This window comes from Mustela putorius, unplaced genomic scaffold (assembly GCF_011764305.1).
Source record: "Mustela putorius furo isolate JIRA1106 unplaced genomic scaffold, ASM1176430v1.1 tig00003913_pilon_pilon_pilon, whole genome shotgun sequence".
NCBI lineage: Eukaryota > Metazoa > Chordata > Mammalia > Carnivora > Mustelidae > Mustela > Mustela putorius.
Genome location: NW_025422060.1, coordinates 3,928,890 through 3,955,171, shown reverse-complemented (window position 1 = coordinate 3,955,171; position 26,282 = coordinate 3,928,890). Strand labels below are relative to the sequence as shown.

Below are 26,282 nucleotides of genomic sequence, written 5' to 3'. Positions count from 1 at the left end.
AAGAAATATGTAGGACTTAGTGGCTTTAGCTGTTACCTTTTCTGCCAAAACTGAAAAGATTGAGTCAATTGTATATCTTTTTTAAAAATTTTTTATTTTTTTAAATTTCTTTTCAATGTTCCAGAATTCATTGTTTATGTACCACACCCAGTGTTCCATGCAATCCGTGTCCTCCATAATACCCACCACCAGGCTCACCCAACTTCCCACCTCCCGCCCCTCCAAAACCCTCAGCTTGTTTCTCAGAGTCCACAGTCTTTCATGGTTCGTCTCCCCCTCCAATTTCCCCCAACTCCCTTCTCCTCTCCATCTCCTCATGTCCTCTGTTTTATTTCTTATATCTTGATGAGGCTCAAATATATTGAAAAATGAAGACAGGACAAAGCAAGTCTCTAAATATTGTGATAAATTTAAGTGTTAATAATTAATACCTTATTACCAATTATAGTAGTTTGTAAATCTTGTCTGTGTCCCTGTGACTGTATGTTTACCTTCATTTGGAGATAACATCAGAAATTTACAATGAAGCCCTTTTTGTACAGGAAGTCCTAGACAAATGTCCCTCTTGCAGCTATCCACCCCACCCCACATAGCTTCTGTCCTTCTAGAACAAGATATTTAATTACAGCCAGGAAATCCTATGAAAACGGAATCAATAATTTTCTCTAAATGCTAAGAACTCTTCTAGATGCCTTACATATATTAGCCCATTCTTTTTTTTCCCCATAAATGTTGTGAAAATGATATTATAATTATGAAATAAATATTACCGAGATGAGGAAATTAAGGTACAGAGTCGTTAGTAACTTGCCCAAGATCACAGCTACCAAGTGGGAGAAGGAGCTCCAAAATCCACATTCTTAACCATTATAGTACAGGTTGAATCCTGTCACGTGGCCAGTTGTCAATCAATGGTGGTCTACAAAATGAGCAGTTTCATATGTGTCAGCTCATAATGCCGAAATGGACTCAAGCCACGTTCACGTGAGCCTGCATAGATGGGACACATTCTCTTGATTGCCACTCAAGAGTACACATCGACTTTTTATCTGAATTTGGCAAATACAGTATTTATAACGGAGTGCTTTTGGCTCCAGGGCAAAGACATTTTAAAATTCATGTCTCCTTTGTGAAGAGGTGGGAGGCATAATAAAGCTGATGAGGGCTTAACAAAAAGAAAAACTTTCTAATGACTAATGCTGTCAAAGACGGCTTGACGGCCACTGTAGGCGGTGGTTGGGAACTTCTTGCCTGAGAGGCACCCTTGGAGGTGGCGCTATTGTCAACACTGTTTAGGAAAGTTTGCTTTCTTGCTGCAGCTCAGCCAGCCAGGAGTAGAGCACCAGCAAGCTTACTCCAGTGAGGCAAGCTTATTGGGCTGGCCATGGTCTACAGATGCCCTCATTTTGATCCCAGATGTCAACCTCTAGAAATCAAAGGCAAGGGGATTCTGTTGGACAACAGGCAGGTTCCTTGCACTCCAGTTGAAAATTTTTGTAATTTATAAAAGATTTAGGGAGAAACCACCTCTGATTTCTTTCTTCTGGACAAAGCCCAAGGAGGTCTGTAGATGCACACCGTTGGGATTGCTGGGATTTTTATAAATTGACATGGGCAGGTAATCTGATCATGACCACTCCCTTCATCTGCATTTTATTCATTGACAGCTCTTAACCTGTTTTTACCTTCAAAGAAGGGACAATCCCAGACCTGCTCTCGGGGGCTGGAGGAAGCTGCACGGCCCTGACGTCAGTGGGAAGCCCCAGGGACAGCCCAGATTCCGAAAACAGGCTCGATTGGCTCCTCCCGACTAATGGGATCGGTGGTATGAACACAGCTGAAAAAAAAAAAAAAACAAAATCAAAGTGACCTCAAGACTGCACAAGACAAACACAGAACACTTCTGCAGGGTAGAATTTTTTTTCTTCCTTCCACACCACGCCACGGCCAGTTCCCCCTGAGCCAGGTGAAGACACCAAGTGTCCCATTGGCTGTGAAATTTGGTTCTACTGATGACAGCTTGTAACGATCATTTGGCTCAGTGGATCAGATCTTACTTTTCCGAAAGCCATTTTATATGGGCATTAATGTGTTTGTCCCTTGCTTATCCTGATCAGTGGGGCATTCAATTATAAGAATCAAATTGAAAATAAGGTCTTTGATTTTTTCCTTTGATGTTCCAAAGGGAAGAGAGATTGTCTACATCCCTCTGAGTGCTCCTGGATGGCATGGGAAGCTTTGGAGCAGCTGGGGTGGCGGTGTCTTCTTTTTGACCACTGATTCCTTGATTGATCAGCCAAGATGCTCCGCATGCTCCGGCCTTTTAAAAAATGTGTCTCAGCCACGAGTTATGTGACTTACCCCTCCAGAAATTCAGCCTGTTTTTCAGGCCGGTCTCGGATCTCTGGAACTAGGATAAGAGTTACATGCCCATCACGGCCTGCTAGTTCGCTCCTATCAGAGGCTGATAGACCCATCACTTTCTGCCCATTTCCTTTTCTTGGTGCTTATGGATCCCGAACAGAAGCAGCACCCAAGAGACCCCCCACCCAGCAAAGTGACTGAGAGCAGGACGGCAGGGCCCACCTACTTTACTCTCTTCCCTGAGCTGTTCTGCATGACTCTGTGCTGACCATGTTCTCACTTCCACGGCTAGAGAAGGCCTGCTCTTCTTGCCTGCTGAGCCAGTCCCCTGGGCCCACGCAAGGTTTCCCCATTCCCTTTGTGCCACCCTACTCCTCCACCCCCAGGGTTTGGAATAATAATAATTTCCAGTTCCCTGGATTGGTTCTACTTTGCGATATATTATTCACTCTCTCCTCCTTCAAGTTTTCCTTTAACATAGTCCATGCTCAAGGCTGCTGTCAAGTCTTTATCACAGGAGAATTTTCAGGTGTTAAGAGAAAAAAAAGACTCATGGAAAATTCCTTTCGCTGCTCCCAGTCAGGCCAAACAGAGTTCCTGATAGGAAAAAACAGGAAATATTAACATGATGTCTGCCATCATCTTAAAGGCCAAGAAGCAGCCATTTCTTTGTGTTGGTGCCTGTATATATTTTAGTCAACAAAAGAAACTTCCATGCCCCAAACACCCTGCCTTTGTGTGTATACAACTGGCCCGGTCTAGAGGCAGGATCTGAGATTACATTCCAAGAGATTGCACCAATACCTTCAATAACCACATCTTTTCACATCCAGATCACATCAGAAATCCGTTTGCTTTATTCAAAAGAAGTGTGAGATATTCCGTCTTGAGTCTCCGGTTATTACTGGCATTTGTACATGACTGAGCATAGGAACTTAAGCCTCTGCTCTTGTCATCACGCATTCATGCACATTTAGAACTGTGATTTTTACTTTCTAACCTGGGGCTCTTCAACTTTCCTAAAGGGAGGAATCCAGATGATAACACCAGACCTTATGCTATCATATTAGCTATAGAAAGGAAACAATGGGGAGCGGGAATAAATGCAATAACCAAAGCCAGGTGAGATAATTAAAACCATCTTAATCCTTTCACACTGAGAGAGGGATGTCAGCCCATTTCTTTTCTTTTCTTTTTTCTTTTTTCTTTTTTTTTTTAAACTTTGTAAGCTTCAGCTCTTATTTCATTTCAAACAGCTCTCCCCATCAGTGCTTGTTTTACAGATGTGGATCCGTGGAATGAATTAAATTTTGCTCAAGGCCTTTAGTATAGTGATAATGTGCTTTTCAGAGGAAGGAAAATAAAGGGGAAAAAAATTAGCAAGGAGCATCCACCCTACAATGCCAGGTCTGTAATGAAATCTATAGACGCTGAGAGAGAAGCACCCCCTCCCCAAAGCAGGTCTATTATAATTGCCACGTTTCCACGTGATCCCTGAGCCCTACTGGAAAGGAGAGGGAGCATCACTGTCAGAAATCACTTGAAGGGGCACCTGGGTGGCTCAGTGGGTTAAAGTCTCTGCCTTCAGCTCAGGTCATGATCCCAGGGTCCTGGGATCGAGCCCCACATCGGGCTCTCTGCTCAACGGGGAGCCGGCTTCTCCCCTCCCCTCTCCCTGTCTCTCTGCCTACTTGTGATCTCTGTCTGTCAAATAAATAAATAAATGAAATCTTTAAAAAAAATTCATTTGAAGTATGAAAGTGAAACGAAAGTCATCTTTTAATGGTTGTTGTTAAATATGGAAGAGGAGGAGTAGAAGGGTGAAGGGCAGTCACGAAGGGACGCCATAGAGAAGTCTTCAAGAAGGTGTGACACTGTGGAAGACCTACCAAAAGGTAAGGCACGTGGCTCAGAGTCCCAGGTGCATGAGAGTGCGTTTATCTTTAAAGGCCCCGAGGCTAGCAGATGAGCAACCCACCTCAGAATGTTTCGGTCAAGCCAAGCTCCGCCACCTCATTTGGAGAAGAAGAGTTAGCCCTGCTCCAGCGGTCACAGAGGATTATGCCAACCAGCCAATGACACGGAGAATCTGAGTCGGCTTTGCCAAGGGTGAAGAGGAAGCCCACGGAGGTAGCCTGAAGTTCCGCACCAGCAACTATGATTTCACATTAAGTCTGGACAAGCTTTCTTGGCACATTCCAAGCGCGGAAAGTAGAAGATAGAAAATCGTGCTTCATTGAAGAGCGACAGAAGGATGGCAAGAAGGGTTTTTGTTTTTTTTTTTTTTTACTCTCACAAATTTTAGAATACTTCCATAGATTTTTTTTTTAAGATTTTATTTATTCATTTGACAGAGAGAGACATAGCAAGAGAGGGAACACAAGCAGGGGGAGTGGGAGAGGGAGAAGCAGGCTTCCCGCTGAGCAGGAAGCCCGATGTGGGGCTCCATCTCAGGACCCTGGGATCATGACCTGAGCTGAAGGCAGATGCTTAACAACTGAGCCAGCCAGGCGCCCCTCATTTTTTGTTTGTTTGCTTTTTGTTTTTTTAAATGAAAAGTTCAAAGAGAAGCAGCCAGAGTCATTTTTCAAGAGGACATCTGGTCATATTATTCCTCTGTGTAAAATCCCACAGTGGTTTCCCCAATATCTTCAGGAAAAAAAATGGAAATTTGCTGGAATGGCATAGAAGGCACACAGTAGATATCCTCCTGTGTTGAAATGAGTAAGTGAAAAACTGGTCCCAGTGGCCACCAATTTGTGGTTAACAACAATTATTAACATGATAAATGAAAGAATATTGATAATATTATAGTCCACCCTGAGCATAAGACGGCCTTCTTTGTTTAAATGAGAAATTAATATGGGTTACAGATGTGGTAAGGCTGCTCCAGAACACAAGTGAGAATTTCTCTTTGATTTATCAACAGAATTGAAAGAGAATTTTTAAATCTCTTTAAGATTTAATTTTTTAAGACCAGCCTCCACACTCAGGCCTCCATCTTATTTTATACATAATCCCTCAAAAGTCACCAGAAATCATCTGTGATCTCCCAGATGAAGCCAGTTTTCCTAATTACAGAGTTATATGTATATATTATATAACATACATATTATTTATATATATAAATCTATTTAATTATATACTCTCATACAACTGTGTACACTTTGTAGCTCTTACCTCACCTTCAATCTTATGTCCTCTTCGGTTATATTTGTTTCTTTTTTTAAAAGATTTTATTTATTTTTTTGATATATATAGAGAGAGAGATCACAAGCAGACATAGAGGCAGGTAGAGAGGGGGAAGCAGGCTCCCTGCTGAGCAGAGAGCCCAATATGGAGCTTGATCCCAGGACCCTGAGATCATGACCTGAGCCAAAGGCAGAGGCTTAACCCACTGAGCCATCCAGGTGCCCCTCTTGAGTTATGATTGATTAGAATGCAAGTTTCATGAAGGTACAGAATGTGATGGTCACTTGTTACATTCCCAGCACTAAGCACCATACTTTGTATAGGGTACATACATGTTTGATACATAATGATTGAATGGGTAAATGAATAGTAATTACAATCTTGTGTAATCAGCTGTATAATGTCTACCTTCTCTTCAAAGGACAAGAAACACCAGGTTTTCACCAATGCATCCTCAGGACAAAGTCCTAATTAAATAGTCCTCAATTACCTGTGCTCAATGAATGAATAAATGTAAATGATGAGTGTCTGGAAATTGTGGTTAGGTTGAGATGTGGCTCTGGCAGGAACTGACTTGCACTTTAATGGGATATTTAGTACTTCAGTCCCAAGTTGAGTACGTTCATCCTTTAGGCCCCGTGGCGAAGTCAAGAGAAGATACATCTGGGAAAGGCAGAGATCTCTTCATTCTGGCTTCCAGTTACACAACTTTTAGGCAGCTGCTTTTCCCATGCGGCAATGTCAGTCCAGATGGGAAGAGGGCAGGTGCAGATTGCACTGTGGCCCCGCTCTACACATTGGGAACCTATTCAGTTGATCATAGAAACTAAATTGGAAGGGAAAAATAAAGGGGAATGAATAGAGAAAGGTTTGAAGCAGACGTTGATTAAAGAGGGAGCCCCAGCTGCCATGTCTGCTAAATGTTGGAGACAGGCTTTAAGATCTAATTGCATAGGGATCTTTGTGTTTTTTTTTTTTTTTAATATATTCGCTTTGTCATTATTGTTTTTTGTTTTATTAGCAGATCACAGAAAGGGAAGCGACTGGGCTGAGAATCTGAGAGAGTCGTGTCTAAGTGGGAAGGTCATTCCAGTTAGAAGAGATTGCTTGAGCAGAACACCATGAGGAAGGAACGTGATAGTCGGGGATGGAAGCAAAGAGAATTGGATGCCTACAAGAGATGTTTAAGAGGTAAAATTCCAAAGAACTTGGTGGTTTGCGTTGGATACACAGACGAAGAGGATGACTCAGGTTCCTCACTGTCACAACTGGTAGAGTGCTGTTGCCATTCACACAGATAACAAACACTGGAAGAAGAGTGGGTTGAATGGAGATGTAGGTGTTAAGATACATACCTCACATTCTGGGTTTGGCAGATGAGGTGGTGAATACTGAGGAGGTTTGGCTTTAGAATGTTGGAGATCAACACAGTTCTGAAAACATTGAATTTGAGGGGCCTACAGGGTTCACCTATACCTCTAAGATATTTCAGGTAAAAACTCAAGACACAGATCTGAAACCTGAAGGGGAATGGCTTCTCCATGGCACCTTGGTGACCTCGCACATATCTGTAGAGGCCACAGAGGCAAAGACACACAGGCAAAGCCAGAGCTAATCTGAATCTTGGCAGGAAGTCTTATAATCCTCTGAGAACAAGAGAGGGTGGGGGGTTGCTCTGAGTCCATCTCCCGTTCCCATCCCCCACTCACCTCCCTCTCTTCTGGAGACTGTCATGAGACAGTTTCCCATTACTTCCAAAGTTCTGTTGAGGTAGAAGCCTTTCTGTCCTGCGCCCCTCAGAACAGAGTTCCAGAATACAAACCTACTTAGCTGGAGTCTGGAGTTGGCTCCTCAGCAACGGAGTAGCCCATGACTCATGGTGTTGGCATCAGCCCCTTTTGTTTCAGTGTTGGACTGTTTGGTGTGTTGGACAAGGACTACAGGAAGCTAGCACCTTTGGCTGCTCTTTCTTTTTCCATAATAAACTGTCTCCCTCTAAAAGTAGCTCATTGTATCTCCACTGGTTCAATGAGGGCTTGGCTTTCCCATTGTCTTTTGAGAAAACCAAGAAGACATAAGGGTGAATAGATTTGGAAGACATCAGTCTGTTGTTGGGATTTTTGTTTCTGATGTATAACTCAAATATGATAAAATCCACAAATCTTGGAACTCTAAGGTGGTGATTTTTTCCATATGTGTGCTCCTGCCCCCACTCTGCAGGTCACGACATGGGAGACTTCCGGCACCTGGCTGATACTCCATATCCAGCAGTAACTGCTATTCTTAGCTCTGTCACCACAGATTAACTGTGCTTGGTTTTGGAACTTTATACAAATGGAAGCCTACAGTGTCTAATCTTTTGTGTCTATATTATTTCAGTCTACTTTATATCAGTGAGGTTTATCCATCTTGTTCCTTGGAGAAGTAAGTTGTTCTTTCTCATCTTTCATTGTATTCCACTGTATCTAATATATCACAATATTTTTTCCATTCAGATGTGAGGGATGCTTTGCTTCCAGTTTTTAGCCATTAAAAACGTCACTGTTATAAAGATTCTAGTTCGTGTATTTGGTGGGCACAAGCATGTATTTCTGTTGGATATTTGTCCAGGAGTGTAATTGGGTAACTAGATTACTAGGTAAAAGGATAGATAAAAGATAGTAGGTATATAGGTAGGTAGATAGATAGATATCCTTACTAGGAGCTGTCAGATACTTTCTCCAAACTAATTGCATTAATTTACACTTTTATCAGCTAAATGTATGAGAGCAACAGTTATCCCACATTCTTTTCAACACTTGGGATTGTCAGTCTTTTAATTTAAGCCACTCTGACATGAACATCATATTTTATTGTGGTTTTAATTTGTATTTTTCTGAGGAATAAACACCTTTTCATATTTTTTTTTTAATTTGGGTATTCTCTTAGGAAGTGCATGTGTTCAAAGTATTTTGCTCATTTTTCAATTTAGTTGCCAATCTTTATCTTATTAATTAGTGGAAGTTATATACATATGATAGGCACATGTCTTTTGTTGGATAGCCTCGTCTAATCAGTGGCTTGCTTCTTTGCTCCGTAATGGCATCATTTATCTGAATAGAGGCTTTTATTTTTAATGATGTACAACTCACCAATTTCTACTTATCAAATTGTTGTCTAGTTAAGATTTTTCCTACTTGAAAGTGAAGATATTAACCTATGTTTCCTTCCAGAAGATTCATGATTTAATCTTTTGTGTAATAAGTCTATAATCTACTTCTAAGCTGTTTATGTATGTGGTATGAGAATGGGATCAAAGTTCATTTTTCCTCCTGCATGGATAGCCAACGGATCTTCCTATTTAAAACAATGATTCTTTTTTTTATTTTTTAAAGAGCTGTTTCTTCTTCATTATTTAGAAATATTTATCAGTAAAACAATTGGGGCCTGGAGTTTTCTTTGTATGAAGGTTTTAGTTACAGATCTGCTAGATACAGAACTATTTAGTTTTTAAATTTTCTTCTTATGTCACTTTTGATAAGTTGTGTTTTTGTAGGCATTTGTGTATTTTATCTAATTTTAAAATTTAAAAATTGTTTATCATAGCCACATACTACTTTTTTAACATCTATAGAACCTATTATTTTTGTCCCTCTTCTGAGTCTTCATATTATTAAGTTCTGTTTTTTGTCTGTGATTTTTGAATCAATCTTCCTAGGGATTTGTCTGTTTTATTAAACTTTATAAAAAAAAACCATTAAAAAAAAACCTGCTGTCATTTGGGGGTTTTTTGGGGAGAGGGATATAATATACTCCTACTTTTCCTAGTTGGTACAGGAACTTGGGTTTCCAGCTTTATTTCTAAAATGTGAATTGAGGGCACCTGGGTGGCTCAGTCAGTTAAGCATCTGCCTTCATCTCAGGTCATGATCTTAGAGTCCTAGGATCAAATCTTTGCATAGAGCGACTTCCTCTCCCTCTTCAGCCCTCCTTGTGCTCTCTCTCTCTCATATAAATAATAAAAACTTTAAAAAATTAAATGTGAATTTAGAGCTGGAAAACTTCTTCAGAGTACTGCTTTAACTGCACCCACAAATTCTCATAGTTTTACTATCATTCAACTGAAACGTTATCATTTCCACTGTGTTTTTCATTGTCCATGAGTTTTTTTAGAAATGTGTTACTTAATTTTCAAACTTTTGATGATTTTCTAAATATCTTTTTGTTATTTGTATTTAAATCACCATTATGTAGTCCAAGACTACTCTATATGATTTATGTGTTTTATGTTCTTTTGTGTTTTTAAGAATGTTCTTTGTGGCCAAGCACATGTCCATTGTGGTCAGTATTTCATGCATAATAGAAAAGAATGATTTTGCCATTGTTATGTGTAATCTTTATCTTTTTTCTGTCTTAAGTAATCATGTTGTTCAGATCCTTCTATACCATTACGATATTTTTGTCTACTGGATTCTACCAGTTATAGAGAGAACATTAAAATATTCAACTATGATTGAGAATATGTCCACTACTTTTTAAAAATTCTGTTGAAGGTGTCTGGGTGGCTCAGTGGGTTAAAGCCTCTGCCTTCAGCTCAGTTCATGATCCTAGGGTCCTGGGATTGAGCCCTGCATCAGGCTCTCTGCTCAGCAGGGAGCCTGCTTCCCTTCCCCCCTCTCTCTCTGCCTGCCTCTCTGCCTACTTATGATCTCTGTCTGTCAAATAAATAAGTAAAATCCTTTAAAAATTTTTAAAAAATGAAAAATAAAAAATAAATAAAAATTCTGTTGATATTTGTATTATATGCTTTGAAATTTGTTACTGGGGAAACAAAGTAGAATTGTAATATTTCACTCTTGAACTGAGTTTTTAACATCACCTCTAGTAAAATGTCTTATGCCTTCTTCACATATCAATGTAGGTACATTAATTTTCTTTTGGTTGGTGACTGTATCAATATAATTTTTTTCAACCTTTCTCTGCCCTTATATTTAAAGTGTTGTATTGTGAAGAGTTTATAGTTGCTTTTCTTATCCTGTCTGATAATCTTTATTTCAATGTAATTACTGACATAATTGGATTTAAGTTTACCATCTGGTTTATTTTGTTTGTTTGTATTATCATGCCACTCTTGACTGACGCCAGGCATTCTGTTTCTTCCCCTTTTCTAAGGTGTTGAATATCAATACTTACTATCGACATGACAGCAGTCAAAATAATTTAAATGTCTATGACTCAGTCAAGTATATATAAAGCAAGGGGAATCCTTAGGTAAGGAACAAGCACATAGCAAAAGTGATTTTTGTAGACTGCCTGAGGAGGAGAGAGAGAGCACACAGTCTAGGTCAAGAGCCCAAAAAAGGGATTTTTGAATGACACTAGGGGAGGTTTTATTTTCAGATAGCCTCTTCCAGTCTGGGGAGATTTATACGGGCCTGCCTAGGTGCTGTGCTTGCATCTTATGAAAAACAGCAGAAGTGAATGCAAGTTGCATTTATAGGTCCCCACCAGGGGAATTCAGGTGACCATATAACAGTTTTCACATTCACTCTGACAGCCGTTCAATGGTTTAATTGAGTGATTTGATTTAATGGTCTACGTGTGATTTTTCTGGAGGTGACTCAATTCTATTTCTTTATAATTGGGATCTTCTGTTTTTTTCTACTGCTTTATCACCCCTTTTCTTTTTTCTTCTAGGTTAATTGTATTTTAATGTTTTTTCCTTTATTAATTGTTCAGTTTTACATCATTGTAACCTTACATATGTAACCTTACTTTATTATAGTTCACCTTAAGTAAGCATCCTTACTACTTCCCCAAAATTCAAGAACTTTACAACCATGTATCTCCATTTACCTCCAATCATTTATGTAGTATAATTTACTTCATTAACCCACAGATATTATTTTTAATTTTGCTATAAATCATTGATACTCTACATGTACCCCTATATTCACATTTTTAGTGTTCTTAATCTTCTTCCATTTCTGAGCTTCCATCTGGAATCATTTTTCTTTGACAAGAACAACTTTCTTTAACATTTTGTATAGTTCCAGTTGTCTGGAAAAAAAATTTCTCATCTTTTTCTTGTTTGAAAATGCCTTTGTTTTTGTCTTCAATTTTGATATTAATTTCCCTACCATTTTCCCATTGAATTTTTATTTGTTTATGTATTTATTTATGTATTTATTTTACTTTAGCACTTTAAAGCTGTCATTCCATTGTCTTCTGGGTTCCATGATTTCCATCAGAATGTCAGCCATAAATTTCATTGTCTCTCATTTGAATGCAATATCTTTTCTTCTCAAGCTACTCTAAAGATTTTTTCTTTGTTTTTGGTTTTTAGAAGTTCAACCACAATGTGCCTATGGGTGGCTTCTTTATATATACTTAAGACTCACTAAGTTTTTAGAATCTATTAATTTGTGCCTTCAATCATTTTGAAAATCAGCAATTATCACATCAAATATTTTTTTGAAACTGTTCATTCTCTTTCTCCTCCTGGAATTCTACTCACACATATTCTAGACCTTGGACTAATCCCTACATTTCTCCTGTGCTTTATCTTTTTTCTCCATCCCCCCTTCCCTACTCTGCTGACTTTGTGTTTCACTTTTCTTTAAATTGATTCATCTTTGAGTTCTTAATCTTGTATTTTACTGTCTCTGCTCTTAATTTCAAACCATCCAAGAAGATCATAAATTTGAATAATGCATTTTACATTTCTAAGTCATCCATTTGATCTTTTTTATGAATTATAATCTTCTGTTAAAATTATTTATTTTCATCCATTTTTGTACATCTGTTTCTATATTTTCTTTTAACACATTAATCATAATGATTTTAAAGCCTTTGTATTTAATGTCCATTTTTGGTTTTCTATGGGTCTCCTATTGTCTTTTATTCTATACTGAGTATGGGTTATATATTCTTGTAACTTCAGTAGTCTAGTCAGTTTTGGTAATATGCTGGACAATATCTATTTAAAAAGTCACAAAATCTCCAGATGTCATCTTTAACCAGGAAGTATATCCTCTTGCTTTCCTACTAGGTAGATAAGGTAATGGGATAATCACCTTGATACAGTCATAGACTAAGCTTACACAGGGCTGCTTAGTAGTCTTAGCATGACTAACTTCATCTTTTATCTAACCATTTTTTAGGCTGGGAGAGGTGAATGGCCCTTCTGAGGTTTTTATTAAAAGCCTGACAGATTTCTGCCTCCTTGGCCCTGGAATATTGACAGGAATTCAGTTCCTCACTTCAAGTTGTGGATTTAGCTCTTTTGTATCTTGCTTCCCTCTTCAATACCCTAATTTGCCTCCAACTCTCCCTAATAGCTCTAAAATCAAAGGCATCAAATCAAATCAAATATCTTGAGGCAGAGATAACCCATTTACCCCTAGCAAAACTTTTTCTCTTAAACCTCCTAAGACTATGGAAGATTTTACTGAGTTTTTGAGAAGAATTTGACATTCTTTTCAAGTCTTTTACATGCTATTGCGGTTGTCTGTTGCCTCTTAACAACCAGCCCCCAAAATTAGCTGCTTAAAACAGCAACAATCATTATTTTGATCATGAATCTACAGTCTGGGCAGAGCTTGAAGAAATTGCCTCTTCTCTGTCCCATGAAGCATCAAGTGAGGGTGACCCAACCAAGTTTGGAAGGACCTAGTTCAATGATGGTATACTCACATGTCTGACAAGTTTTTGCTATCTGTTGGCTGGGAGTTTAGCAGGGGCTATTGACAGATTCCTCTCTACATAAGTTTTACCGTGGATCTGTTTGGATAGTCTCACAGCATGGAGTCTGGGTTCTAAGAGGCAGGAAATGGAGCTTCAGATTTCTTAAAGTCTAGGTTGGAATTTGTTATAACATCACTTCCATACAGTTTTATTTGTCAAAGCAGACACATAGCTTGCCCAGACTCAAGAGTGCGCGCACAGATCCCGACTCTCAATATCTGAGAAATTGTGACCATCTTTAGTTCATCATGCTCATGCCATCCCATAATTTAATAAATATCTTGTAAGGAGAAAAAGCCACACTTTTGGGTGTCTTAAATTTCTAATATGGTATTTCAAATGTCAGAAGACTTAGTAGTTTCTCTTTCCCTTAGGACTGTGCCTCTGAGTAAGTCACTTCAAGTGTAACCCTTGGTCTTGGCCCCAAGACTGAAAATGTTCCCAGAGATGACATTACTAGGGATCATCACTCACCTCTGAATGGCATCCTGTTGGCTGGAAATTCAAGTCCATCTTTGCTCCATCCATAGTTCTTCAACAACTTGAAACCATGCAATTACTGATACTGCCTAGTGAAAACATACAGAGTAAGTAGAGAAGAAGGTCTAAGAGAGAATTCCAAGAACTTCCAAAATTAAGGGAACAGAGATAAAAATAAGAGAAACAACAGCCAGAAAGATGGGAAGAAGACCATTAGGAGTGCAGCGCCACAGGAGCTGAGGTTGAGTGTTGGAATGGTGAGAGTGGTCTACAGTGCCACAGAGAGGACGGCGAGATAAGGAATGAAATCCTGCATTGGATTTAGGGACAGGAAGACAAGCTGGAGGAGGGGTTTTGGTGCAAGGATGGGTATAGCAGCCTGAAGGCCATGGATAAGGAGTGAATAGGAGGTGATTGATTAAGTGAAAACAGTGTGAGTGAACAACTCTTTCGATGGATCTTGTTGTGAAGATAAGGAGACAGGGTGATAGGAAGAAACAGATGAGATTAAGTGGGAGTTGAATTTTTATTTAAATGTAGGTTAAACTTGAGTGTGTTCAGATACTGGTGGAAAGATGCCAATAGAAAGTGGCTGAAGTATAGGAGACAGAAGGGATAATTGATGAATAACAAAGCCTCTTGAGAGGCAGGGAGAGATCCAATCCAGAGCAGAGGTGGAGAAATTAGTCCCAGGCTAGGACTGGCATGATGGGAGCTGATGAGGAAGTAGGTAAATTCTCCTCTTCTATTCAATCAAGAAGCAACAAGAATAGATTCCTATGCTGAGTTTTAGGCAGGGTAGCAGAAAATGGAGGGAATTTCTTTAAAATGGACTCTATTTTCTTAGTGAAATAAGAGCTTAGTTCCTTGCAAAAAAGTATACGAAGTTATGCCAGGGTAGACTATTTGAAGGTAGAGGAGGTTTGAAATAACCACTGTGGGGAATGAGAGAGAGAGAGAGAAAGATTGCTGGGCAGCTTTAAGTCTAATTGAGGTTATAAATCAGCATTAGCGGTCTGAGAGGTTTGTAATATAAGAAAACATAGAAGTCAAACAGTTAAGTTGATTTGGAGTTGGAATTTTATGGGGCAGGTGTAACAGAAGAACAATAGATCAAAGGAACCAAGAATGTTGGCAAGTGAGTCATGGAAACAATAGTCCAAGAAGTCTAGGCCAGAAGGATGTACCATTGAGATTAAGTGGTTATATGGAATAAATTAGAGCAATCGCAGATGCTTGGGTGAGGGCAAAGATCTGAGGTACTGTGAGCAGAGGTTTATGACCAGAGAGTAAGATGTGGGAAGGGGCGCCTGGGTTGCTCAGTGGGTTAAGCCTCTGCCTTCAGCTCAGGTCATGATCTCAGGGTCCTGGGATCGAGTCCCGCATCAGGCTGTCTGCTTATCGGGGAGCCTGCTTCCTCTTCTCTCTCTTCCTGCCTCTCTGCCTACTTGTGATCTCTCGCTCTCTCTGTCAAATAAATAAATAAAATCTTAAAAAAAAAAAAAAAAGATGTGGGAAGTTAAGCTTCCACAGTTGGAAGAGCTCCTCGTGATGGCTGGATGGCAGCTATCACCTGAGTGGAGGGCTGAAGTGAAGGGTTGGGGAAAATCCCTGGATGCTAATAGGCTCAGAACTTGAAGGTTTGGTTGCTAAATTAGCTGTAAGAGTGAAATCATACAAAATGCTGATAGGATTAGAGAGTTGATAAAGACCTGAGACCGGATTCCCAAATACAGCATTGGGACCCTGCCCAGGGCATGGATAAATTCAGCAGCAGAAAGAGTAGATGAATACTGGCATAGGTGAGGTATGTGCTTTCTCTGAGCAGGAGAGAGAACCCGAGTGGTGTCGGACAAGGCATTGGGCCTCTAGATGGAAGGAGGACTCCATCTTCTGAGGCTGTGACCCATGGAGTGAAGGCCAATGAGCAATGTCTTTTTACAGGGGCCACAGGCAATAGAGATTTTCACAGATAAACCAGGTATATTTGCCACAAAGTGAAGTTCTCCCTGATACCATTGTCTGCTGTCTGCTGTCTGCTGTCACAGGGTATAGATGGGACTTTGCTGAGACAACCGGCTGTTTACAGACGCGTGCTTGGGACAGCTCACCTGACCAAGAGGAGGCATGACTGGCATCAATCCCTCTCCAAATCCCTCATCCCATCTGAAGATTGCAAGGAGCCCCCAGATCTTGGAGCCTGGAGTTTGTTCTTTGAGATGGGGCTGCTTTCAGGGGAGTGGTCTGGTTCCCTGGTCTGGACAATTAACATTTTCTCCCACCTGCTGTTCTCATTCACTGCTAAAGCATCATGACATTATTCGTCACGGGCTGGTGCAGAAAAACAGGCACACACTTCATACATAGATGGAATATTCACATCATGGAAGACCAATGACTCACTGGCATGATCAGTGTCAAAAATTCATTTTGGTCCTGACACAGAAGAATGAGACAAAGACTGATTCATCCATTTCTCCCCCGATAACTTCAATGGGGCAAACTGTCCTTGGTAGCAGCGGTCTTGACGAATTCATTCATAGGTGATGTGGTTTCTTCAAAGCCCCAGCAGGACATCTCTTTAAATTAATGATGTTCGGGGTACCTGGGTGGCTCAGTGGGTTAAGCCTCTGCCTTCAGCTCAGGTCATGTTCTCAGGGTCCCAAGATCGAGCCCCATGTGGGGCTCCCTGCTCAGGTGGGAGCCTACTTTTCTCTCTCCTCCCCGTTCCTGCTCTCTCTCTATCACACTATCTCTGTCAAATAAATAAAATCTTTAAAATTAATTATTAATTAATGATGTTCATTTATATGTCATTGGTTTTATAGGTTTGTTTCTATTTTATTTGCTGATTTTTTCTTTTTCTATTTTTTTTTTTTTTAAGCCGTATGTAAGCTACATACGTTTGGACATATTTAAGTAGCACTATAATTCAACCCTGGAATGTGGATTTTTTTTAATTTTTTTTATTTTTTTAAGGAAAGAGAATCTATCTATATATTATTCTAGTTTGAAAAATGGTAGTCTAAAGCAAACCCAACTGCAGAGAAGTCTCAGCTGAAGCTCAATGATAGCGATCCTCCCCAGCCAAGCCTTGCAGTTGCTCTACATCCGCCTGTGAGGCTTAAAGATGAGATCATAAGTCTTTATAATCTTTGCTCCAAATGCCTGGGAAAGAAGAGCTCAGCTTTGCAAACATTGTCTTGCTCAGGCACTGCTTTAGCTTACTAAGGAAAGGGGTGGGGGAGGGAGGGAAGAGATACTTTCATCTACGTCTGGGGGTACCCTAGGGAACTTGCGTATGAAATTACACTGTCTTTTACAAGCACTTTTAGTTTGCTATGCCTGCAATTCAAGGATGGCAGAATGCAAGATACCCTATACTATCAAGATGGCCTCAACTCAAAGTGCCTGGAAATGCCACTTGTAATCTTAAAACAAAACCCACCTTCCCCCTTCAAGAACAGTCAGCAGTTTAATTATGCTAAGTACTTTTCACCCCAGGAGGCTAAAGGTTGCTGTATTAAGCAACAGAACAGCATTCTTTCCAGGCTTAAGGCTATACATCTAGAAAACTGATAAGTGTCTCAGATCAGAATGCCTAAAGTCTTTTAGGTAATTTCCAAGGACTGCATTTTATAAATCCACCTTCCAGTTCAAGTGAAGTGATGCTGAGAACACCCTAGCTCTTCACTAGTGATCCCTGGCCTTGCTAAGTTTTCCTAGATAACTATGGATGGAGACTTTCAGAACCAACAAAGACAAACATTTGGTTGAACATGTAAATGCAATTATTCAAGCTGTAAATTAAATTCAATTACGTACAGAGAGTAGTATCTTAAGCCTCATGCTAATTATACTGGTGAGTTTCAACTCATTAAACTTGGATAATGTTCAGAAAGAAGGAATCTGGCAGCAGCAAGCCATGCATCCCATAGGCCGACCTCTCTGTGGCTTTCATCACTGTGGTTCGGCATGTTGGCAAAACCAGTTCACATCCAAGGAGTCCAAGAAAAAGTAGAGAGACATCCAGGATTTGACAGTGGAAAGTGGAGCCAAGAATAGAGGAATAATGTGCACCCTACAAAAGTATTGAAAGCATGTTGCTTTGGGGGTACAAAGAAGCAGATGAGGACTTCCAAGGGAAATGCTGGTCCTGAGAGGTGATGAATCTTTCCCCATGTCTAACCATCCCCGCCCCCAGGGCAAGAGTCCAGAGCCAGGCAGATTCCATTCCTCCTCTCCTTGGAGGGGGCAGCACAGCTCGTGGCTGGGGCTCTCCTCAGGAATCAGAGCTGACTCAGCCACAGTGGGAAGTGTGTTTAGCCCCCTGTTTGGCAACTGGGACCTTGTCACCCCGCAGCATTTCTCCTCATTTTTGCTGTTTGCCCTCACCCCAACTTTGACCCTTCGGTGACCGAGATCTCTGATAAGTGCGTTCACAGGAAGAGGATGACAGTATGCTAACCCAGCCAGGAATGTTTGCATTTTTTAGAAGCCTCATGGGGAGCACAACTTCAGCACAGAGAATAAATTGCTGATGTTGAAATTTCAACTATTAATCAAGGAGATGTGTGGAGAGAGGAAGCCTTTCCTACAACCTTCAGATCACATTCGGTGGGTCACTCCCGATACCAGGCCAGCGCCAATCACAAACATTAGATTTGTGCAAAAGACGTTGGTCAAGCGGCTCCTAGGTTCCTGCCCTGGAGAAGATCTTATAAGAGAAAGTCAGGACTGTAAGTCTCGAAGAGAAGACAGGCCTGAGAGTCCAAATACACTTAGCCAATGGATGTCGTGCCATCCTTACAAGTCTGAGATCTCAGAGATTCTTCAGTGTTTTGAAGACTGGTGCCATGTCTCTGTATCACTTATCTATTGCCACAGAGCAAGCCACATCAAAACATAGGACCTTAAAGCAACAGCCACTTAGTGGGCTCGTTATGCTGCTGAGGATCTCTTATATGGGCCTCAGTGGTCTCTGCTGTGTTTGCTCATGTGCCTGCCCTCACTTGGTTAGCTGGCAGGAAGCTGGCTAGGACCAATGGTCTTACTCACATGGTTGGCAGTTGGTGGGATGTTGACGAGGGCAACGGGGGTAAATGGTCCACGTGCCTCTCACCATCGGTCAGGCTAGCTTGGGCTCTTTAAGCGTGGCAGAGGCAGGGTTCCAAGAATAGCTAGAGGGCAAGCCCTGTGTGGAAAAAAAACACCGAACTCTTTTCAAATGTCTGCTTATGTCAGATTTGTTGCCAACCCATTGGCTCAAGCAAATCACACAGCCCACTAACTCATGATTAGAGGCGTCTGCCCAAAGATGGAGTAGTTACTAGTGCATTTCTACTTATTCAACTGACATAATGCTCCCAAGGGAGGAATCTGGCAGCATCAGTAGGGACCATTACATTGTTTTAAACAAAAAACAAAACAACAACAAAAAACCCCACAAAAATTAAAAGTTCTGTTTTCTAAAGCAGGGTTTTCCAGACTTTTCAATTTTGTGGACTAACAATATTTAATAAGAAATAGGAAGTGAAGGGCGCCTGGGTGGCTCAGTGGGTTAAAGACTCTGCCTTCAGCTCAGGTCATGATCCCAGGGTCCTGGGATTGAGTCCTGCATCGGGCTCTCTGCTCAGCGAGGAACCTGCTTCCTCCTCTCTCTCTGCCTGCCTCTCTGCCTACTTGTGATCTGTCTCTGTCAAATAAATAAATAAAATCTTTTTTTTAAAGCTTTCTTTCTTTCTTTCCTTTTTTTTAAAGATTTTATTTATTTATTTGACAGAGAGAAAGAGAGAGATCACAAGTAGGCAGAGAGAAAAGAGGAAGCAGGCTCCCCACTGAGCAGAGAGCCCGATGGAGGGCTTGATCCCAGGACCCTGATATCATGACCCGAGCCGAAGGCAGAGGCTTTAACCCACTGAGCCACCCAGGCGCCCCTAAATAAATAACATCTTAAAAGAAAAAAGAAATAGGAAGTGAAAATGTATGTTTTACTCATGAGATTTTTATTTTGTTGACTATGACTATTAAATAACGAACAGGTAATTGCCATCTACTCTCACCATTATTTTGATAAAAGAGAGGACATTTCAATATCAAAGTAGGAGCAAGACATAATTTTAGAATACTCTAGTTCTCTAAATAGAATAAATTAGGTTTTATGAAAAGCTGTCTACATTGCCTTCATTTTTCTCATTTCACTGAAGATCAGTGGAAACCTCATTTAGAATGGCCCTAGTCAGGTGACTGACATCTCTGAGCCACTGGGCTAGAGAAAGATAATAGGATAAGGCCAGGTTTGCTGATGAGTAGTCATTAAGAGTGTACTGAGTGTGCGTGCTAGCTCTGCCTCACGTGCCTTCAGGACCCGGACATGGGTAAGACAGCAATTTTCCTCCAGACACTATAGTCCAGCCTGGAAGTGAAGACTGGGCATTAACATAAATGGTCAAAAATTGGAAAGCAGAAATTCCAAGTGCAGAAAAGAAATGCAAAAATAATAAAGATGAGCCTGGAATATGAGTGTGGTACCCACCAGCCAAGAGAAGGCGAGAGAAAAGAATCATCTTGCTAATTCACCTGATGCTTAATTCATTAATCGCAGTTTAAATGAAGGCTTCCTCCAATCACCTCAAAGATCATTTTCTTACATATCTTCAGTATTCTAGCTTGTCAGTTTAGATCACAGTTCTCCAGGGCAGAGGCATGTCTGCTTCTGAGCTGGGGACAACAGTGGCCTGGACTGCCCCCCCCCCCAGTTGCATTAGCACTACTGTCCTCCAAACAAGCATCATTTTTACATATGTGCATTTGCTGATCACACTGAAAGGAAGAATGAGGAAATGGAGTTTCCAAGTCCATGCTCTTTCAGATTCTTAGAATCTTTCTGCAGAAGTGATGCCAGTCGAGAGGGCACAACTTTGCAAGAAAGTTTCCATTCTTCTTCTTTTTAAGACCCTCTAGTTCTTCTTTCTAGTGATAGAAAGAGTATGTGAGCCCAGAGGAGTTTTGCCCAAGTTGAGGAAGTTTTTCCTCATCTCTTGCCAGTGTTTCTGCTCCTCAGCATAGCAGGTTGGCAGGGGCGGGGGGGAGGGCACTTCCTTGAACATGAGCCCATCAGAAGCTGAAGGACAACCACTGCTAAATTTTGACCACATCCTACATTCAACTAAGATGCCTTCTCTCACCTTTTGGGAGAAATCTAGTTTTAGAATGACTATAATACAAAAATATTCTGTGCAGAAATAGAACGTCAGATGCCGTTATTTTGTTCTTTGCATAAATAACATTCTTTTTCAACCTTTGTCTGTTAATCAAAACAACAGCCCAGCAGCTAAACTCCTTCACAATTCCAAACCAATGGGTCTTTGCTACTCAGAATGCTTTTGATTGTAGCATCATGGATTTGAGAATCTGGAAAGATCTAGCAAGTTCCAAACCATGCCTCCTGAATTCTCATCACTGATAGGAAAAAATATATATCTATTTGAACCGTGATGATCTAGTCCAAGTTTGCCACTTCTCAGACTAGGAAACTCAGGTTCTAATATGAGAATTAGAATCCAGGTCCTGCAGAACGTCAGTGCGTTATTCTTTGAAATCTCCTTTCTGTACTAGGCTCCACCTGAGGAGAAAGCTGTGGCAGAAATCACATGATGTGTTTCCACTTATCCTGAAAGCCTCAGAAAACACTCTCAGAATCAGAGCCAACCACCTCCATAAAGTATGAATCTTGTTCACCTCTCCTAGTCCTTTCACCCAGAAGCAGCTTGTCCCCACAATCATAGATGAACAAAACCTGGCTTCTGGAAACGCTATTTCACTTCATAAACTTGGGATTCTATTAGGAAGAGTCAGGAATTTCACCCACACATTACCTCAGTAATTTAAAAATCTAATCAAAGGGATTTCCCTTTCAAAGTACTCTCCTCTGAGATGCTTTCCTCTAGCCTGGTGTGTCTGTCACTCCTGTGAATGAAGTCGCCCACCTGTCTAGCTCTTTTAAACCACTACCAAACACCATTTTCAGATAAGCAGAGAATACTCACTGCCAGAGGCTTGCATTAAACATCAAAAGATCATTTAGTCCCTGTCAGCCTTTAGCAGGAATACTGTAGACACGAACAGATGGCCTTTGTTACTCTTCAGAATGACTAACTTTCTATAGAGGTCTTCATGATCAGAAGGTATAAAAACAGTCTCTTCTCACATGATTACTGACCTTCTTCTTCCACTGGGCTTCAATAGTACTCAAATCACACTTCAGTTTTAACACTTAGAAAACTTGGCACGAACACACTTTTTTTTTTTTGTAATGAGGATGTTGGATCAGGATCCAAATTTCTTGTTACGTATAATTTTCATGATGGTGATCAAGTAAAGCTGTTTCTTTCAATTCTGGAATGAGTGTCCAGTTTTCCCACATTTGTCTATAATTAGTACCTCAAAACTTGAATCTGTGGAAGTTGTGCATGGATCAGTGGGGCCCAAGGGCTTCATAAGGACACAGTGGTGCCCTGAAAGAGAGTGATTCTGTGAGTTGCTTCTTAACACTTGTAAGAAACATTAGCCATGGCTTCCATTACCACTTCCATTACCACTCTCAGTTTTGTGTGAGATCTGGCCATGGTTCAAGGGAAATTCAGGTTTCCACTTATGGGGATTTGTCTACCAGTTTAAAACCCAGAATAATCTAGACTCTCCTTTAACAACAAATCCAAGTTCACTGCATTCTGAAATAGAGTCACTTTTGCTACACGACTGCATTTAAAAACAAAATTGCTGGTATCTCCTTCACATGGCTCATCTACAACGGCTTTTGTGGGTCTTCCATATAATTGGGCAAGATCAAGGCAAGAGAAGAGTTTCTCTACCATTATTAGGTGCCTGCCATTTTAACAGCTGTTTCATTTTTCCTTTGGCCACTCTTGCTCCCAGGATTACGTGTGGCAGATAGTAAACATAGGGGACACACGCATTTCACCTCTTAGTTGAACGCCTTGACCAAGTCTAGTCCAGAGATGATTTCTTAGCATTTTAGGAGACCAGCTAAAGAGGCAAGGTAAGTCACAGCTAGTACTATGCTGGGTCAGAATGTGAGTTAAACATATGTGATGGGGCAAGGGAAGCATGGAAGTGAGCTTTTTTGGTGAGGAGATACAGAATGTGTTAAGGTGTGTGCAGCATGGCAAAGGGAGCTGGGATGAATGGGATGGATGGGAGGAGAAATTTTCCAAGGGAGGAAAATACCATTAGGTTAAGAAAACTGGGCTTGGAAAAGGTTCTGTGTATGATCCTCTGTTTCTTAAGCTTTGTTAGTAGGAAAAGAATTTATTGAATAAGTAAAATTAGGCAAACACATTTTTGTCAGCAAAAAAATACATGCCTCAGTCAGCAAGACACTTGGAGTCTCTGGAATAGTAAAGAGGAAGGAACCATAGAGTTTTGACATCTTTGCAAAGAGGAACTGGAGGGGGCTTTGGTAGGAAATTTGTATAATGGGCATGAAATGAAATTACTGGAGGAGAATGTGAACAGTGGACCGGGGACATACTCAGTCTTCAGTCACAAAGGATTGTGACCTGTTACCTTGCTAGTGGTCTTTGAGGGCGTGTTTACCACCACCATAAATAAACCAAGTCTTTGCAGACTCTCATGGGCTCAACTATTGGCCTGACAGGTCCTTCGATTAATGGACAGCAAAGCTCTTATCCAGGAAGCTTCAAGAGTTGGCCTGAGTTGCTGAAGAGCCAGAGGAGGCAGCCAGCTCCCTGGCTACTGTTTCTCATCCCTCTTCCCTCATACAGAGGCTTGGATTTTCTTACACGAGAGAGCATCAGCGATGGCGCTCATTCTTTGTTTGTTTTAACTAAAGTACAGTTGACATACAATATTATATTAGTTTCAGTTGCATCATACAGTGATTCAACAATTTTATACATTATGAACTCTGACTACGTTAAATGTAGTTATCATCTGTAGAAACTGCAAGTATTGGTGGGGATGAGGAGGACAGGGAATTCTGATCTTGGTGCAGCCACTATGGAAAAGACTGTGGAGTTTCCTCAAAAAATTAAAAATAGAAATACCATATAATCCATTAATTCCACTTCTTGGTACTTACCCAAATAAAATGAAAACACTAATTCAAAAAGTTATATGCACCTCTATGTTCATTGCAGCATTACTTACAATAGCCAAGATATGGGAGCAATGTAAATGTCCAGCAACAGATGAATGGACAAAGAAGATGTGGTAGATACATACAATGGGATATTACTCAACCGGAAGAGAGAATGAAATCCTGCCAGTCATAACAACATGGATGGCCTACAGGGTATTACACTCAGTGAAATAAGTCAGACAGGAAAAAAATAAAATAATAAGCTTTCTTCCTGCTATGCTATGCAAAATGGTGAGTATGAGTGAAATTAACTAATAAATAAATTTACTGAAGTTTATTGAAAATAGAAAGTCTATGTTCACTGGAGCTATGTCCTGAGTCCTAATCCCTAGGTCTTAAATACCAAGAATTAGCTTTTAATTTAATTCCTGGAAACTAAAAAATTACTAATATTGTTGACTTTTCACATGGTCGAAAATACCATATGATTCACTAACGTGTGCAATCTAAAAAACAAGACAAATGAGCAAACAAACCAGAAAACAGAAGCAGACACATAAAGAGATAGAACAAGTGGATGGCTGCCAGAGGGGAGAAGAGCAGGGGATGGTGATGGGAGAAAAAGGTGATGGGGATTAAGCGGTACAAACTTTCATTCTTGCTTTTTGAACCAAAGACCCACCTTTCTCCCAACCCATCTCTCATAGCAAACCGAGTAAAGTAATGAAACAACAAACCAAGCCACAACACAGAATACATACCTTAAAGTGATATCATTCTTAGATGTGTTTCTGACATCATAAGGATCTCCTCATTCATGGCTAGTGTGGGATTTGTGTATGAGGCAACAGACCAGTTGAACAATTGTATTTTCAGTTACCTGCAATTGCCAAGCCCGGAAATGAAGAAGGTACCTAGTCCCAGACCTGCTGGGTCATATAACTGATGAAACCCTGCCTTGGGACTTTACAATGGCCACGCTTTCACTTTAAGAATGCCTTCCCCTTTTCTGGGATGTGCATCTTCAGGCTAATGTCTTTCTGTGCCACCCCCGCCTTTTTTTCTTGTGAAACAAGTGCCTGCCTTAAACATGGTGGAGAAAGAGGGTTCTAAAGCTTAGAATTGTTGCATGCAAAATAATCTCCTCCAAGTCCTGCATTGGTGCCCACCACACTCCCATTAGAGTACCCACTAGGCAGTTACTTTGCCCTCAGAAGACACTACTGGGGCAAATATGTCACTCAGGAGGCATAAATACAATCCACTTACAACCACCATCTATCCATGCTCACCTTAGGTTCTCACATTAGCTGGCAAGGCCAAGGAGAGAATAGTCATAAGAATTTCTTTCTTTCGGGGGTATTTCTTAGTTTACATCCATTTTCTTAGACATTATTTTAGCTGATCTTCACAACAACCCGAGAGATAAACAAATACAACTTCTCCTTGCTGATGAGAAACAGAATATATAAAAAAGTAATAAAGCAAGTACGTGGCATCCAGATTTGGCTAGACCCCGTTCTCCTGACTCCAGATGCCCTTTCCATATATGTCACACGCAGCTAAGTGTATGAATGTGGAAGGACACAAAAAGGAGCAAGGGGGTCTGTGAGGGAGAGAGACCAGATGAGACATTGAGGAAGTGGTGGGGGTAGGAAGAAGAATTCTGGGTTTTGAATCTGCAGGAGGTGAGAGGGCAGAGGGGGAAAGGGAAGCTCACCAGACATGAGGGAAGGAGTTGTGGCCAATGTTAGGAGGCACTGTCACCGAGAAAATTTGCATATTTGGGCTTGAAGGAATGTGGTACTGGACAGAAGATAGGGGACTAAGGATAAGAGAGCTTGCGTTGGCCTGGCTCTGCCACAGACAAGCCTGGGCATGGGACTAACCACCCTGGCCTTGATGTCTTCAGGTATAAAACAAAAAACTGAAGTTTTTTGGATCACATCTAAAGTCCCAGGAGGTCACAACAGTTGTGACCTTGGTGCATGCACATATATGATGGGAGCATGAGGGAGGTGGGTGCTGAGAGTGGTACAGAGTTAACATGGGCCCCAAATAGATCTTCCCTGTTATTCATTTCATGTTTGTTTCCAGCCAGTCTGGGTGGGCCTAGCCTCCGATATGTGGGATCTAGGGAAGAAATCCCAATGACACTGTGATAGGAAGTAACACTTTCACTAAATGGGGACTAAACTTAAACCATTTTCTCTAAGTAAAGGGCCTTTATTCGCCTCTTCCAGATACTTCAAGGAGCAGGACAAGGATAAAGGGAATTCTGAGAACGTGAGTTAGCAGCATCCTTGAAGCCCTGGGGACTTTGTCCGTCTGGGCCGTGTTGTGGGGTGGAGACATTTCAGCATTCATCTAGCCTTCCATCAGCCACCTTTGACCAACA

At 40.8% G+C, this 26,282-nt stretch overlaps 1 long non-coding RNA gene across 1 annotated transcript; it reads right to left on the bottom strand.

Annotated features, from left to right (window-relative positions):
* Positions 1–303: 303 nt before the first annotated feature.
* On the bottom strand, positions 304–24,870 carry LOC106003907. The gene is made up of 4 exons (XR_001176655.2): positions 24,646–24,870; positions 18,820–18,955; positions 13,756–13,850; positions 304–1,837 (listed from the first exon to the last, which is right to left on the bottom strand). It is a non-coding gene; the product is annotated as an uncharacterized LOC106003907 (long non-coding RNA).
* Positions 24,871–26,282: the final 1,412 nt, after the last annotated feature.